Consider the following 14,535-nt stretch of genomic DNA (forward strand, 5'->3'; position numbering starts at 1 on the left):
TGCAAACAAGCTAATGAGTTTGCATTCATTGTGTCGGCTTGTTTTCAATCCACTTGCTAGAGAAACTCCCTTTGTTAGATGCAAGGAGACCTCTGTGTTGGCATAAAAGGAGAGTGAAGCTCTGGCACAGGAAAAACAAACATCTGCTTTCTCCATTTCCACACTCGATTGAAACTTAGTTAAAAATCAGCATTCAGAAGCAGAGTGCTTTCCTCACTGCAGTCAGCGACAGAGGGCGTCTCTCCATCGCTGTTCATTTGTTCACATGGAGACAGAAGCCTCCATCAAGTAAGCTAACAACATCCCAGCACATCAAAGTGTTGAAAAACTTCTGCAGGCATTTGCTTAAGTGACATTTATTCATATGACTATTTTATTGTATATACACACACCAGCACATTTGCTGCAATCACTCGAACTTCCCTATTCACATCACTGACCCAGCAAAATTTCAGATTTGTGGAGCCACTTGCTAAACCGAGAAGAATATTCCTCCTCATTCCCTGCCCTAAGTTGCTGTGTAATGCTGGTGCGTAATGGAGTTTGGCTCCACGGCAGGCTGTGTTTTTGGCAGTACACATAGGAATCTGATTGGATGCATAGTTTGTTCAACCCTTCATGAGCCTGCTAGATGAGAAGCATTGTGTAAATACAAATGTTATCCTATCATAACGGTAGAAAGGATGGCCTAGTTGTTAAGACACTGGACTAGGATACATGGATTCAAATCCTTGATTACCTACAGGCCTCCTGGGAGACCATGGGCAAGTCACTTAACCCACTAAGGGTATGTCAACACAGCAAAGAAAAACCGGCAGCAGGCCCAAGCCTGCTGATCCAGGCTCAAATTGCGTAGGCTGCAGGGTTGTTTCATTGCAGCGTAGACTTCTGGGCTTGGGCTGGAACTTGAGCTCTGGGACTCTCCCACCTCACAGGGTCCTAGAGCCTTGGCTTCAAACTGAGCCCAGGCGACATTGACACAGTAGTGAAACAGCCCCACAGCTCGAGCCTCAAGTCAGCTGGCACGGGCCAGCCACAAGTGTCTAGTTGCTGTGTAGACATACCCCTAGTGCAGGGGTCGGCAACCTGTGGCATGCGAGCCAATTTTTACTGGCACACTGCTGATAGCCAGGGTCCGGGCCGCCGGCCCACTCAGCCCACTGCCTGCCTGGGTGAATGGAACTCCCGGCCAGCAGCAGGCTGAGCAGGGCCGATGGCTGGGACCCCGGCTGGCAAGGGGCCGGTGGCCGGAACCCCAGACCGGCAGCAGCTGGTCCCGGCCATTGGCCCCGCTCAGCCTGTTGCCGGCCTAGGATACCATCCACTGGCCCCGCTCACCTCGCTGCTGTTCTGGGGTTCCAGCTACCCGACCCCCTGCCATCCGGGGTCCAGGGCTCCGGCCCTGCTCAGCCCTCCTGTCGGCCTGGGCTACCAGCAGCCACCCCAGGGCTCTGCTCCTGGCCTAGTCCCAGCGCTCTGCAGCCCTTATCAAAAATTACACTACAATTAGCTTAAAAACTTGAAAACTTAAAAACTTTGTATATTATAGTAATCATTAAAACACATATAATGTTAATAAATACATAGGTCTGATGAAACAAAGTAGTTGTACTTATGTGCCTGTGCTTAGTTTGTGTTTTCGATGATTTACCTTCTAAAAAAATCTTGCATGTCTCGCACCCCCAGAAAGGGCATCTTGCACCCCAGGTTAAGAACCACTGCAGTAAACTGATAAGATCTGCATTTTAATTTAATTTTAAATGAAGCTTCTTAAACATTTTTAAAACCTTGTTTACTTTACATACAACAATAGCTTAGTTATATAATATAGACTTATAGAGAGACACCTTCTAAAAATGTTTACATTTTTTACTGGCACGCGAAACCTTAAATTAGAGTGAATAACTGAAGACTCGGCACACCACTTCTGAAAGGTTGCCGACCCCTGCCCTAGTGCCTTAGTTTGCCACATAATATTTGCCTATGCCCCAGGAGTATAGGCTAAAAATCCATTAATTACGAGGTGATGAGTGCTGTATTTTTTCCTTAGACATTTGCAGCTTGTTAGACAGACCTGCTAGAGTGACACAAAGCCGGAAACCAGCGTTAACAACTGAAAACCTGAACTAAAGAAGGCAACGCAGATAAAGTATGGAATGACAATAAAAGTATGGAAACATTCTTAACATAACCTTCATTTACCATTCAGGTTATTCACTCTACCCACTTGTTTGGAGTCCTTCAATTGGGTAATTCCCTGTATATTTTCAGAGGTGCAGTAGCTCTTGTCTCATAAGATCTGGTATTCTGAGACATACTGTCGAGGAACAAGTACTAGCAAGTATATGAATAATGAAATCAGTCCCTGGTCTGAGCACTGCTTAGAAATCACATATCAATTGATGACTGTATGCATTCTCTTGCTCGATAGCATTTATTAGGGATTAGAATTAGTGTGTTAGAAAAATATCTGCATACCAAGGAAGCAGCCAGAAATGAAATATCAGGTAATGGCTTATTACTGCTTGTTCCAAGTAAGACTGCAGCTTCTGGGCTTTCCTCCCTTGAATTAACTACGCTCAGTCTACTGTCAGTATGCTGGAGCAGTGCCACTCCACTGGATTATTCTGTATAATATATGTAGAAATGAGGCCCTGCTGCCTTTATACACACAGAGGGTAGATGGGGAGCTCTGTTCCCTGTAGAATCATACCCCAGGCCCATCACCATAGCATCACAATGTTCTCAAGTGGGGAAATTGAAGACAGAGTCCCCTCCACCAGCCATACCACTATTAAATTGCCGTGCTAACATTTATTGGTTCTGGGCATCAGACTCCACTATGGCATTCTTTCCACTGCTCAATGTTACTCAATGGTGCCCTCACCCTACTGACAAACGGAAAGGACAACTGTAAGGGGACTGTTGTCCCCTTATTAACCCTCAGTGGGGGTGTTTTGGTTGGCTAGCTCCCAGTACCAAAAGAAAGGGGAAGGGTCGATGGGAAATCAGGACCCAGAGACTGACAGTCCCCAGGGAGAGGCCAATGCTCCAGGTCAGCCTGATTGAGAGGGCGGGCAGGCTAATCAGGGAGTCAGGAGGCCAGGGGGGGTCCCGTCCTCTGTGTGAGTTGGAATTGCCTGGGTCAGACAGAGTGGGGCCGAGCTAAGGAGAGAGCAGGGGCCCAAGCTGAGCTGGAGAGCAGAACTAGGCCAGGCCAGCCAGAGGGGCCAGAAAAGCAGCCCAGGGAGCAGGTCAGAGCTGGGAGCAGAGTCACAGAAGCAGCCCACAGAGCAGACCTGTGCTGGGAGCAGAGCTGCAGCAACCAGCGCCAGAGGGGCCAGAGATGCAGCCCAGAGAGCTGGAGGCAGAGCAGCAGCAGCAGCAGCCGTGCTGAGGCAGAGTGGAGCTGGAGCAGTCCGGAGCCGGGCGCAGTGAGCAGCTAGGGGGACCCTGGGCAGCGGGCCCAGCGCAGGGAGACACCCCCAGCCAAGAGGCCCTGCAGACCAGACTTGGAGGGGGATCATAACTCCAACAGGGCAGGGCAATGCTGGAAAGAAGGGTCCTGCCACCTAAAGCCTGAGGGTGAAAGGGATGTTCAGTCTGTTCCTCAGGACTCTACATTACCCGTTGGATCAAGGGGCAGTGACTGATTCAGTGGGGGTTGATTTATCATGTCTAGACGCAATAAATCGACTGCCGAGCACTCTCCCATCGACTCCGGTATTCCACCAGGGCAAGAGGCGCAGGCGGAGTCGACGGGAGAGCGTCAGCTGTCAACTTACCACAGTGAAGACACCACAGTAAGTAGATCTAAGTACATCAACTTCAGTTACATTATTCACGTAGCTGAAGTTGCGTAACTTAGATCGACCCCCCATCCCCCAGTGTAGACCAGGCCTCACATTCCAGAGATGCTGGTTGTGATGTCCCCATGCCACAGAGCGGGGTGACGTGTTTTCCTTTAGCCTTTCCCATTTTTTCTTTTTCTTTTTTTAATTGGTTGATGATTAATAAATTGTATTTGCTTTGAACTGTATGTAATGATCAGTGGGTCAGGGAAGTGTCCAGTACGGAGGGAGCATTCCAGAGTGGGGACCCCCTAGCCCTTCCCTAAGCGACCACAACACTTGGGTTGGGGGTCAAGCACCCCAGGAATCCTGGGCCCAGCCTTGTTGGGGTTACCAAGACTCTGCCACACAGGAGAGTGGAAGGGGAGCCCTCGAGATCAGGCAGGCCTGTGGGTAAAGGGAGGGGGAGTGTATAAGCCAGGAAAGTTCCCCACAGTACCAGGACCACTCCCCTGCTTGCACAAAGGCTCATCTGTTGCAATACAGGAAGAGTGAGCCATTTGTAGATGGGACCCAGTGCAGTGGTTCAAGCACTCGGAGTTTGCTTTTTTTATCATCATGAAAGTAAATGGCACTTTGGTGCCTCATTTCTTTGTTTTCATCACACCCCTGCTTCCCTTTGGGCCTGTCCGCAAAGCCTGGCTGTGTAAAGAAAGCATTGCTTGAAACCCTCCTCAGTGCCCTCCAAACAGCAGGAGTAGAGGCTACCCCTGATTTATGCTTCAGATGAAAGAGCTCCACTACCTGAGAGTATACAGGGCCTGTTCATTTTGGAAAAGAGGTAATTTAAGGTCCATTTTGTAACATTTGCTGACAGAACAAAGAGGAAGGACCATAAGAGATGATCAATGCTTAGCCCGGTCTTCAAAGTGATTCGATAAGCTGCAGAAAATAAACAAGTAATCAGGGCCCAGGAGCCTGGATGGAAGCTGACAGAGGAATTGCATTTTTTCCTAAGCAAATATTACCCAGCTAATGGCTGAGCTCAGAAAGGTCCCAGTTCTTTGAGGAGAGGCAAGAGTTCACCCACCCTCATGCCTATGAGGCAAGACACCAGCTTTAATACCTTTTGTGGAACTATTGTAATGAAAAGCTTATAAACCTTCTGTCCCCAAAAAACACTGGGGGCAGTTCTGCTTCCAGAAGAAAATAAGCTACAGTTTGTTAATAAATATACTCTATGGAAAGATATTATTTACACCACATTAAAATTATTGGAGAACATCTTATTTTGCTTCACGATGAGAACCTTCCATTCCTATTTAAGATGAACCTTCCATTCCCATATAAGATGTTCATGTGTTTTTGATGTACAGTTGAATATTCAATCCATACCAAACTCTTTTGGTGAAATTTTACCATCACACACTTCTCTCGGCTCTTTCTTGCATTCAGTTAATACAGAGAGAATTACAGCTCCAGGGTTTAGGACAGTGATCTTGCCATAAGAACTAACAGGGCTCCATATGGGCACAGGAGTCTGCTCCTGGAGGTCTCTTGGAGACTAAAGGGTCTGATCCTGCCATTATAGGTGCTGGCAGTATTCATCCCAGCTAACTTTTAGAGGGGACCATATGTGCTACCAAAACCTTCAAGGCCCACTTGTGCAATAGTGCTACTCGTGTGAGTAAGGCTCACCAACATGAGTAAGGGATGCACAGTCAGGTCCTAAATTCCAATAGCAAGATCCATGGTCAAATCAAGTTTAACTTAACTATGAGCTATTACAGAGGAGCCAAACAGAAGCTTCTACAAACTGGAGTTTTTGCACGGATCACAGCAGCTTTGTGTTTCTTTTTTAACACACGCCCTGCCACAATCCGATAGCCACAAGCAGATACTCTCTTGTAACCAAACAACCTCATGCAGACACAGTGACACCTGTCTGACACAGCCCATCTGAAGCCTGGCCTCCAGCAGTAACATTAACATTGAGGCTAAGCAGCATTGGCAGTTCTGGAATATCATTCTGTGAGGGACTGCTAAATTTCCCACCCATCCTATGCCAACACCAAAGAACCCACCACTTCTGAAGCATCTCCACTGTGCTTCAGTACATCCTGATTAGGAACAAATTCACTTCCCCCAGAGGCTTCCATCAGGTGGCACTCCTTCCTAATTAGCTCTTGCCTCAGTCACCCCCCATCTTCATATCCTCTTGCCTGGGCTGTTCTAATTAGGTCTACCTTGAAGGCTGGCAAGTCCACATTGAGTGAAGGAGCAGACAGGAGTGCATCAAACCCCATGTGAAAGCCAAGGAACTGGTTGCTGTATATACAGCCCTAAATGGTCTAAGTACAAATCTCTTTAGGACTGCAGCAGTGCAGGGTATGATCTGAGCTTCTCTGGAACACGAGAACTTGACACGTGAAGGGAACACTTGACAGAGCTGCGTCAGTCCTGGGCCCACACCTCTGGAATTCACTCCCTGTGGAAATATAACTGAGTGCAGAACTAGAAGGAGATGGAGATGAACTTTTCTGTCCAGACCCTTCCAAATCCTGCTTTCCCAAAGGGCTAGCAAACCTGAAGTCAGGAGGCAAGCCTGGGATTTGGGCTTCTCTTAGTTAGATCGTGAATGTCTCATCTTAAGTCTTGTAAAGCATTTCATGTACCAGGACATCTAGATACCAGGGTGATGGGCATTAGTAACAACAGCTTCTGCCCACACTCCCCCATGCTAGAAGATATGGGCCTGCCTCCAAGGAATTGGTTATGTAATCAACTCTTTAAAAAACAAAAACAAAAAAACAAAAAACAAATTCTGACTGTATAGGTCTGGCTTCGTATATGGGTGCCCATCACCGTTGCATGTATTGACACTGAAATTTTCTCTCTGGCTGGAGATTTTACTATTCACCTTCATGTCCATGTTTAATTCGTTTACTGAAAGGCAGGACTCCATGTGGAAGAACATGATGTATCTCTCCTTAATATACGAAGCGGCACAGCATAAAGGCTGGGCCTAACTAGTGTTTGGGTTTTGATAGTGGAGGAGTTGGAGCTGAACTTACTAGTACCCTCACCCTTGTTCATTTATCCTTCTTATAGCTCCCTGTAGTAGCAATCTGAGACACATACACTGTTACCTTACCATAGTGTAGTAGAGAGCCCAAGCTGTCTGCTGGGGAAAGAATCTGAATGATGAAGCAGCACCCCAGTCAGTTTCTAATCTCCTGTGGTAGCAGCATATGCTGAGTTGATGCTGCAGATTTCAATAAGAGACTATTCGTATTAGTCAGGGAGAGACAGACATAGCCTAAAGGTCCCCATGCCATTTAACTTGCTCGTTTTCTAAAAAACAAATGCCATTCACTTTCCTTCGATTTAAAAGAGATCTTTTTTCAAGAAAAGAAGACAACTCATGCAATGTCTCTAGTAAACCATTCCAAAGGAGAAGAACAGATGCACTAGAGGAACAAGGAAGCCGTTTGTGGCACTGGGGAAACTGGGTTCTAAACCCTAGTTTTAGGGTAGGAGTGGAGAGCTACAATATCAGGCCCAAAGCGGAACCAGTCCTGCTCCCTGTAATGTCAATACCAGAACTCCCAATGACTTCCATAGGAGGCAAGACTGAATCCAGTATGCTTTAGCATTTCTCCCTTCTGGGAGAGAGGAGAAACAGTCGTCTCCTTTTTAGACCATTAGCCAGTTTCTGACTCTTACAAAGAGTGGCTTGGAAATGGTTCTGGCCTGTGCTTTTCAAGAAAAAGGAAGAGACAAGCCCTTTTGAGTGGAAATAGCAGCTGCAGAAATTCATTTGATCCCTGTGCAGACAGACACGTCCAACACAAAGATTTTGGACTGAAAGACACAAGTGTCCTGATAAGATCAGTAATGAAAATGATTGTCATTTTGAGTCTGCGTGGCAGAGTTGGAGGCTGAGCCTATTCTGTCTGTGTAACTCCTGTTTGGTTCAAATATGACTCATGCGCTCCCCTGAACGGGTTGTCCCACTAATTAGCATCCTCTGTGTGTTCAAGCAGGACCGTTTATAGTGAAATATATATGTACACCGTTAAGGAAGAGCTGCCTTGGAGAATGAGTTTGTTTTAGAACTTGACCTCTGCAGCATTATAACCTCCTTCGTAATTTCACTAATGAGGTGGCTTTGAAGGGTTGTATTTATGCCCCTTTAAAGCTATCACAACCTATCTAACATAGCTAAAGAATGAGTTTTTGGGCTCTCTGAAGCAGCAACCTGTCCTCAGCTTTCGCCTCATTATTAAAATTGAAACAGTTATCTCTGATACTCCTAGTACTTGACTTTTATTAAAAACACAGATAATTTCTCTCACCTATTGTTAAAATCCTACAGAGCTCAGATCCAGCTTTACAGTCTTTGTATACGTGGTCTATTCACCGGCCCAGGGCCTGACCCGATGGAAGTCAATAGAAAGATTCCCGTTCACATCAACGGCCGCTGGATCCTGCTCACAGACTAACAGAAACAGGATACTAACGATGACCGGCTTAGGCTGCATGGATCAGATGAAGATACAAGAAAGGCTCATGAATGTCTAAAAATGTTGAAGGGCTCTTTGCAATTGGCATGAATGTTTCTCATTTGTAGAGGAATGGAGGGTTACCTAGAATGTGCACAGTAAACAGTCCTCCTTCGTCCCACTTCATGTCATTATAATCCTTTGCTTGAAGATCTCAGTTTCCGATCCTAACAGGTAGCCCCCACCTGTAAAACCATAAACTTACGCTCACTTGTTAAATCTGTAGAATGCCAGAAAGCTGCTCTTAAGTCAGTCTCTGCATTCATGTCACCTCAATCCCATCTTCTGTAAATTATGCATAATTACATTTACATCAGCGATGCAGCTACCAGAAATCTGACCCTCTAATTCAATATAAACTTCTGAGTCAGAGGAACTAGATACTCTCACTCGCCTGAATTCATTAGAGTACATTACAAATAAAAAACTGGTACTGGTGGGGGGAGGAGGAAATAGACAGTTCAAGCTATGCCAAGGAACAGTGCTGCATTCTTGTGCAACAGCAAAATCAACTTAATCACAAATGACAACTTCTGAAAACCTTCTTTGGATTCATCCCTTGCATTTTTCTAGGCCAGCTTGAAAACAAAAGCTTTGTCGTCTTCTTAAAATGCTATGGCCTCAGGCATCCTAAAAAAAGTGACATAACTCAGGTCTGAAAAATGCCTATTGGCTTTCAGATTCTCCTAAGAGCCTCTCTTTACTATTCAGTTGGATTCGGATCAGCATGAATTCTACCGATTAACCTTCCGCTAGGAATATAGGTCTGAAAAGTATAGATTTAGGATTATATTTTAACTAGCTCATTAAAACTTTATAGTTATGAGAAAATAGCTTGTTATTTGCCTGAAACATTTTCCTTTTCCCCCTTAGTACAGTTTATGAATTTATAAACCATTTGCTGTGACATTTTATCCTAGAGTTAGCTCTGTTCAGCTCATTATTTCAGGTTTTTTTCCCCAGCATGTATTACTTGCTAGATATATTCAGTCTTTCCATCTTTACTTCCTAGTTTCAAATCAAACAATGTCTTCAGACTAGCTTTCAATTGAAGCCTGAACCCGCAGACACACATTTTAATTCTAAAATAAATTCCTTCTGTGTTTCTCCAAATAACAGAATGCAATCCTGTCCAGAGTAGCACATAAGGGAGTGACTTAGCGGGGGAAAGGAAGAGATTTGGATCTCTTCAAATGAAGCTCAGTCATCTCCGATATGCATAACTAACATTTTGGAAAAATCTACAGTAGCTTTAGTGTATCAAGGAGCTGCTGAGATTTTACATCCAGAGGCTTTTTCCTTTGACTAGATATAAAATTCTAGGCCTGAAAGTTCCCGATGCAGCCATCAATACAGAACACAAATCAAAGAAAGTTCTGCTGCTTTTACTTAATAATTTGGTGCACGGGTAGCTAAAGAGTCTCTTGGTGCGGAGAATGTTTTATTTTTTGAGGGACTGAGTCTTATTTCACACAAGCCAGTCTCAGTTGAGAGACTTAATCCTCCCCTTACAATCTGTAAGTAAAACATTCTTCTAAAATCACTGCTTATGATCTGCCTTTTCTAAAGAAAGTGGTTCTTAAAAGACACACCTTCTTTGCTTTGCCATTCCCTTAAAATCCACTGACAATGTTATCTTGACAGTCAGAGCCAACATACAGGCAATCTTTCATTGGCACAGCACTGAGAACTAAATGAATACCTGTCTTACTATATTCACTTCATGAAGAAAGATCTCAGGTTCAAACAAGCCTAATTCTGCTTTAAAAAAAAAAGTCTTAAAAACATATAGGAATAATCGTTATGACAAGTGGTCATTAGAATCTTTTACAACCTACCTACTTCAAAGAGCTTTTTTTCTTTTTACACTACTTTGGTGCAACAGTGTCTAGATTTTGGTCACACAATATGTGCATTTTAGTCATCTCCCTCAGGGAGGGAAGAGAAATCCCAGTTAAAAGACGCAAGAAATTCTACATCGCTTAGAAGCTCCTTCTGTACCTGCTGTCTTTAGTCCAATGACATGAAACTTTTTCCCAAATAAAATGAGACCCAAATCATAAGAAACAGCAAAATGAGATGATACAAAAATCCAGCTGAATGTCCCCCCTTAATCTAAGACAGGGGAAGATAGGCTAGACTTGAGGGATTTAGCTCCTTAGTGAATACAGGTCTGAGCCACTGCACTGCTCTCTCCCACTGGGGAGACCACTGTCATGCAGATGTCTCCCATAACAGCTCCCTCCTGGGCACCACACACTGACATAGGCTATTGATTAGCACACTTATGGCACCTACTCACAAAAGGCAAGTCAATAATAACCTGTTTAATATGAAACAGGATGCATCCTGCCTCAGGAGCTGTCAAATGCAGCTTTAAAGCCCTCCACCCTTTAAAGTTCAAAGAGGAGAGCTACCAAGCATGGACAGTCTGCAGGGAAGTGGGAAAGCCTCAGTTTGAAGCTCAGTGCAACCTTCTGAGAAGTAAGCTTAAATCATCTACAATTCTCCCTTTACTGCAAAGGGAAACAAAGACATGCGAGAAAGATTCATGTTCATACAGATGAATTTGGTGTCTTAGTTTACAGAAGGTCATCAGACATGGAAAAGATTAGATGTGGGAATATCTTTATAAATAGGCATAGTTTCTCTCTAATCTGGTTTACAAAACCAGAATTGGAAACCGGACTCAAACGGAATCCAACAAAAACAACCAAGCCGTTGAGAGTGCAATTTTGTATGAAAAGTGGATTTTTGTTTATCGTCTCCAATGGACATTGAAATTGTCAGTAGCAGTGGCAACCTGTCAGCTTCAACTATGGCATGTTAGGAAGCTACTGCTTAAAAAATAAAAAACAAAAAAGTGTTTTAACAATAACAGGCGAAAGATTTATTTCAAGCCCGCATTTGCTACAAAGAAAGCACTTTTGTTCAGGTGTGGTTCAAGTTGACATTCAGAGTCTATTCAGCCAGCACAAAGCATCTTAAATAAGTTCCAACAGGCACAATAGCAATCTTAGCCACAGAGAGCACAGGGCTTAAATTTTACAAGAGCGATAAGATAACCTGTTATCATTTCACTCACTACTACTTTTCCAAACAGCACCTCTGATTGCAATAATGGATAGAAGTGTTCTTTTGAACATAACAAGCAAATCCAGCATCAAAGATACATGACAAAAAACACAGACACACCTGGGTCGATATATTTCCATCAGTATAGCGCTGAGACACAGGGAATGGTATATCATCCAATCAGAACTGGTTTATTGTTTCCCTCATAGTGGATTAAGGCAGAAAAGGTTTTATCCCACACTTTGCAGATGAAATCTGGGCCCCTTTCAAGTCAATGGGTGCTTTGCCATTGACTTCAGTGCGGCCAGGATTTCACACAGATAGTTTTTGAAACATGAAAGTTTCTCATCCTCCAGCCTACAGCTGTTGACGCCTCCATCCTCTTTCCCCCTTCCTGTTCTCCCCACCTTACTAGACAGGTGAAAAACATTGAGTCAGGTCAATACTCCCAAGAAAATCACTTCCAAATAACAGTTTAAAAAAAAAAAAAAAAGAGGGGAGGGGGAATTCTCATTTCCATCAACACATCCATTTTTTTTAAAATATCTTCCAAGAAGATTCTATGTATTTTTGCAAGACCCAAGGCTGTAATATCCAAGAAAAAAAAAAAGCAGGGGGGGGGGGACACAAAAATTTAAAAGTTAAGAGAAAGAAGAAACCACACACAGCATTCAAACACTGGCACCTGCAACAAGAAGGACAAATGCCTCTGAACACAGAGCAGAGCTTAAAACAAACCCACTTTCAAAACAGACTTTTTAAAAGAGGGAGCGTATTTTGTTTTTTAAAAGGAAAAATAAGAGGGACCAAAGGAAGGAAAAATCAGCGGGTGCATCAGAAAGCGAGTTTAATTCCAACACCTCACACTGCAAGTGGCAGAAACAAAGAGACAGAAAGGGTCTGATTTAAAAGAAAAAAAATCCCATAAACCTTTTATTGAAAAGAGGATTTTAAAAATCATGATTAATTTAGTAAAAGAAAAAGACTCAGGGGGAGGAGGGGGGGAAGCAGCCCAAGAAGAAAGAAGAAAAAAAAATACTCACCAAGCAAGAAAATGTCAGAGGTAAAAATGTCAAAGAAGACGAAGTGAGTGAGAAAGGGGAGGAGGAAAGAGTGAAAGCCAGCCCAGCCCAGCACGCACAGAAAAGCAGCAGCAGCCCTAGCTACTGCTGCCCCTCCAAGCCAGCTCCTGTCCTCAACTCTAGGGAGCTGCGAAGACACTGACAGCAGCAGCGCTCAGTCCAGCCGCTGAGAGCCCTCCCAGCAGCACGTACCATTGCTGGAGCCAGAGAGGGGGAGAAAAGAGCCCCCATGTCTCCTCTCCTCTACCCTGCAGAGACGCTGCGAAGCACCCAGTGGGCGCATAACTGGGGCGGGGGTGTTAAAGTGCTTTAAAAGCCCTCCCCCCCCGGGAGGGTCTGACTGTGCCCAGCATCTGGGAGTGGGGAAGCGTCTCTCCCCCAGACTGCTGATGGAAAAGGCCAGCTCCTAGAGGTAGCAAATGGGGGAGAGGGAGGAAAACCAGAGCAGGGAGGAGGGGTCTGGTTGCTGAGGCTTAGTTCTAATCTCTGCTTGATTGTATCCCAGATGTGATCCCCTTCAGTGAGCAATGTAATCACAGTGGGACCTCCTGCTGGATTGCCCCTGCACTTGCTGTGGGTGGCAATGGCTGGATCCTTGCAAGAAGGGATTGGCTTGCTCCTCAGAGGAGAGGGCTGGTTAGCAGTGGGGGGCACCCAGCATGGCAGGCATGCTGCAGGGAAGACGCACAGCTCAGCCCACTAGCCTAGAACTCCTGTGGCAGAGAGAAGAGCCTCAGTTCCATCCATGCGTCCCAATGCGCACCATGGACGTAGGGTCTGATCCAGAGAGCCCTTACTCATTTGAGCAGTTCTCCTTACTCAGGGTAGTAGCTCAGCTGAAATGAATGGGACTTCTTGCGTGAGCAAGGACTACTGAAATAAGTATGGGCTTGCAGGATCAAGCGCATGGTGAACAGACTAAAAGGGGCCCAGTGGTGCGAGCTTTACTCACCCAAGTAATTTAGGAAAATAGCAATTTCCAGATTGGATCAGACTCAGGCTCCATCTAGCCCACTATTTGGTCTGTGACAGAGGCCAGCACCTGATGTTGCAGAAAAAGGTGCAAGATGTATGAAAAAGCACAATTACAGAATTGTCTGCCTACTGGGGAAGTTTTTTCTTATCTCCTCTCAGCTATACCTTGACTTATGACCTGAAGAATGAGGGTTTATATCCCTTTTATGTTTAAAATTCCCCTGTGTAAAGTAATGGTAGCTGGCCTGTAGGCATGGCAGAATTTGCTTTTGCTTTTTGTTATAATTTTGACAGATAATATCTTGGTGTTTAAGCTTTGTTATTTTCATCAGTTTAAATCTTCAGAGTTCTGGGAAATTATGGGAGGCAGAATATTATTTAATGACCATAGATGTTGAGATGCAACAAATTGCAGCTTTGTAACTGTTAAAACACAAATGGTCAACATCACATGGCAAAATATACAGGGTCAATAGCCTTAAAGCAAACTAATAAATTCTCAAGCAGCATATTTCTTACTTTGTCTGTCTGTAAATTTCAATTATGATCAATGGAAATATTTTTCATTGGTTTATGTGTATGGTGAAATTGACATTTACCAATAAAATTGAATCCTTCCTAGCCTAAGTATATGCTATTATTCATAAATAAATAACCCTTTAGCAATCCCTGTTAATCTCTTGGCTTTAGTAATATCCTGCGGAAGAGTGTTCCATGGGTTAATTATGCAAATCAGGGTCCAATCCTGAAAACCCTTATTCGAGTGAGAAGTCTTAGTGAAATAAAAAAATTAACATTTTTTGGCAGAATTGGGCTCAGATGGTTGCTTCTTTGGGCCAGGATAGTACAGTGGTGGCTGCTACAGAGAATCCTAAATTAGATAGGAACCATGGGTGAAATCTTGACCCCCACTGAAGTTTTGCCACTGATTTCAATAGGGTTAAGATTTTCCACCCCATCTCTTTTGTTTGTGAAGTGTCACCATCACCTCTCATGTGTAAATAATACAATATAATGGAGTAACCTTGATACATGTGCGTAGTGCCA

At 44.3% G+C, this 14,535-nt stretch overlaps 1 protein-coding gene across 1 annotated transcript in view; it reads right to left on the minus strand.

The window, feature by feature from the left end:
- RALY (RALY heterogeneous nuclear ribonucleoprotein) overlaps nucleotides 1-12,629 on the minus strand; it is a 281,278-nt gene extending 268,649 nt beyond the window's left edge. Inside the window, exon 1 of the mRNA XM_054046431.1 lies at nucleotides 12,475-12,629. The gene's annotated coding sequence lies outside the window, so the exon portion shown is untranslated. The remainder of the gene's footprint in view (nucleotides 1-12,474) is intronic.
- Between the last annotated feature and the right edge of the window lie 1,906 nt (nucleotides 12,630-14,535).

This window comes from Malaclemys terrapin, chromosome 12 (genome assembly GCF_027887155.1).
Source record: "Malaclemys terrapin pileata isolate rMalTer1 chromosome 12, rMalTer1.hap1, whole genome shotgun sequence".
Classification (NCBI taxonomy): Eukaryota; Metazoa; Chordata; order Testudines; family Emydidae; genus Malaclemys; species Malaclemys terrapin.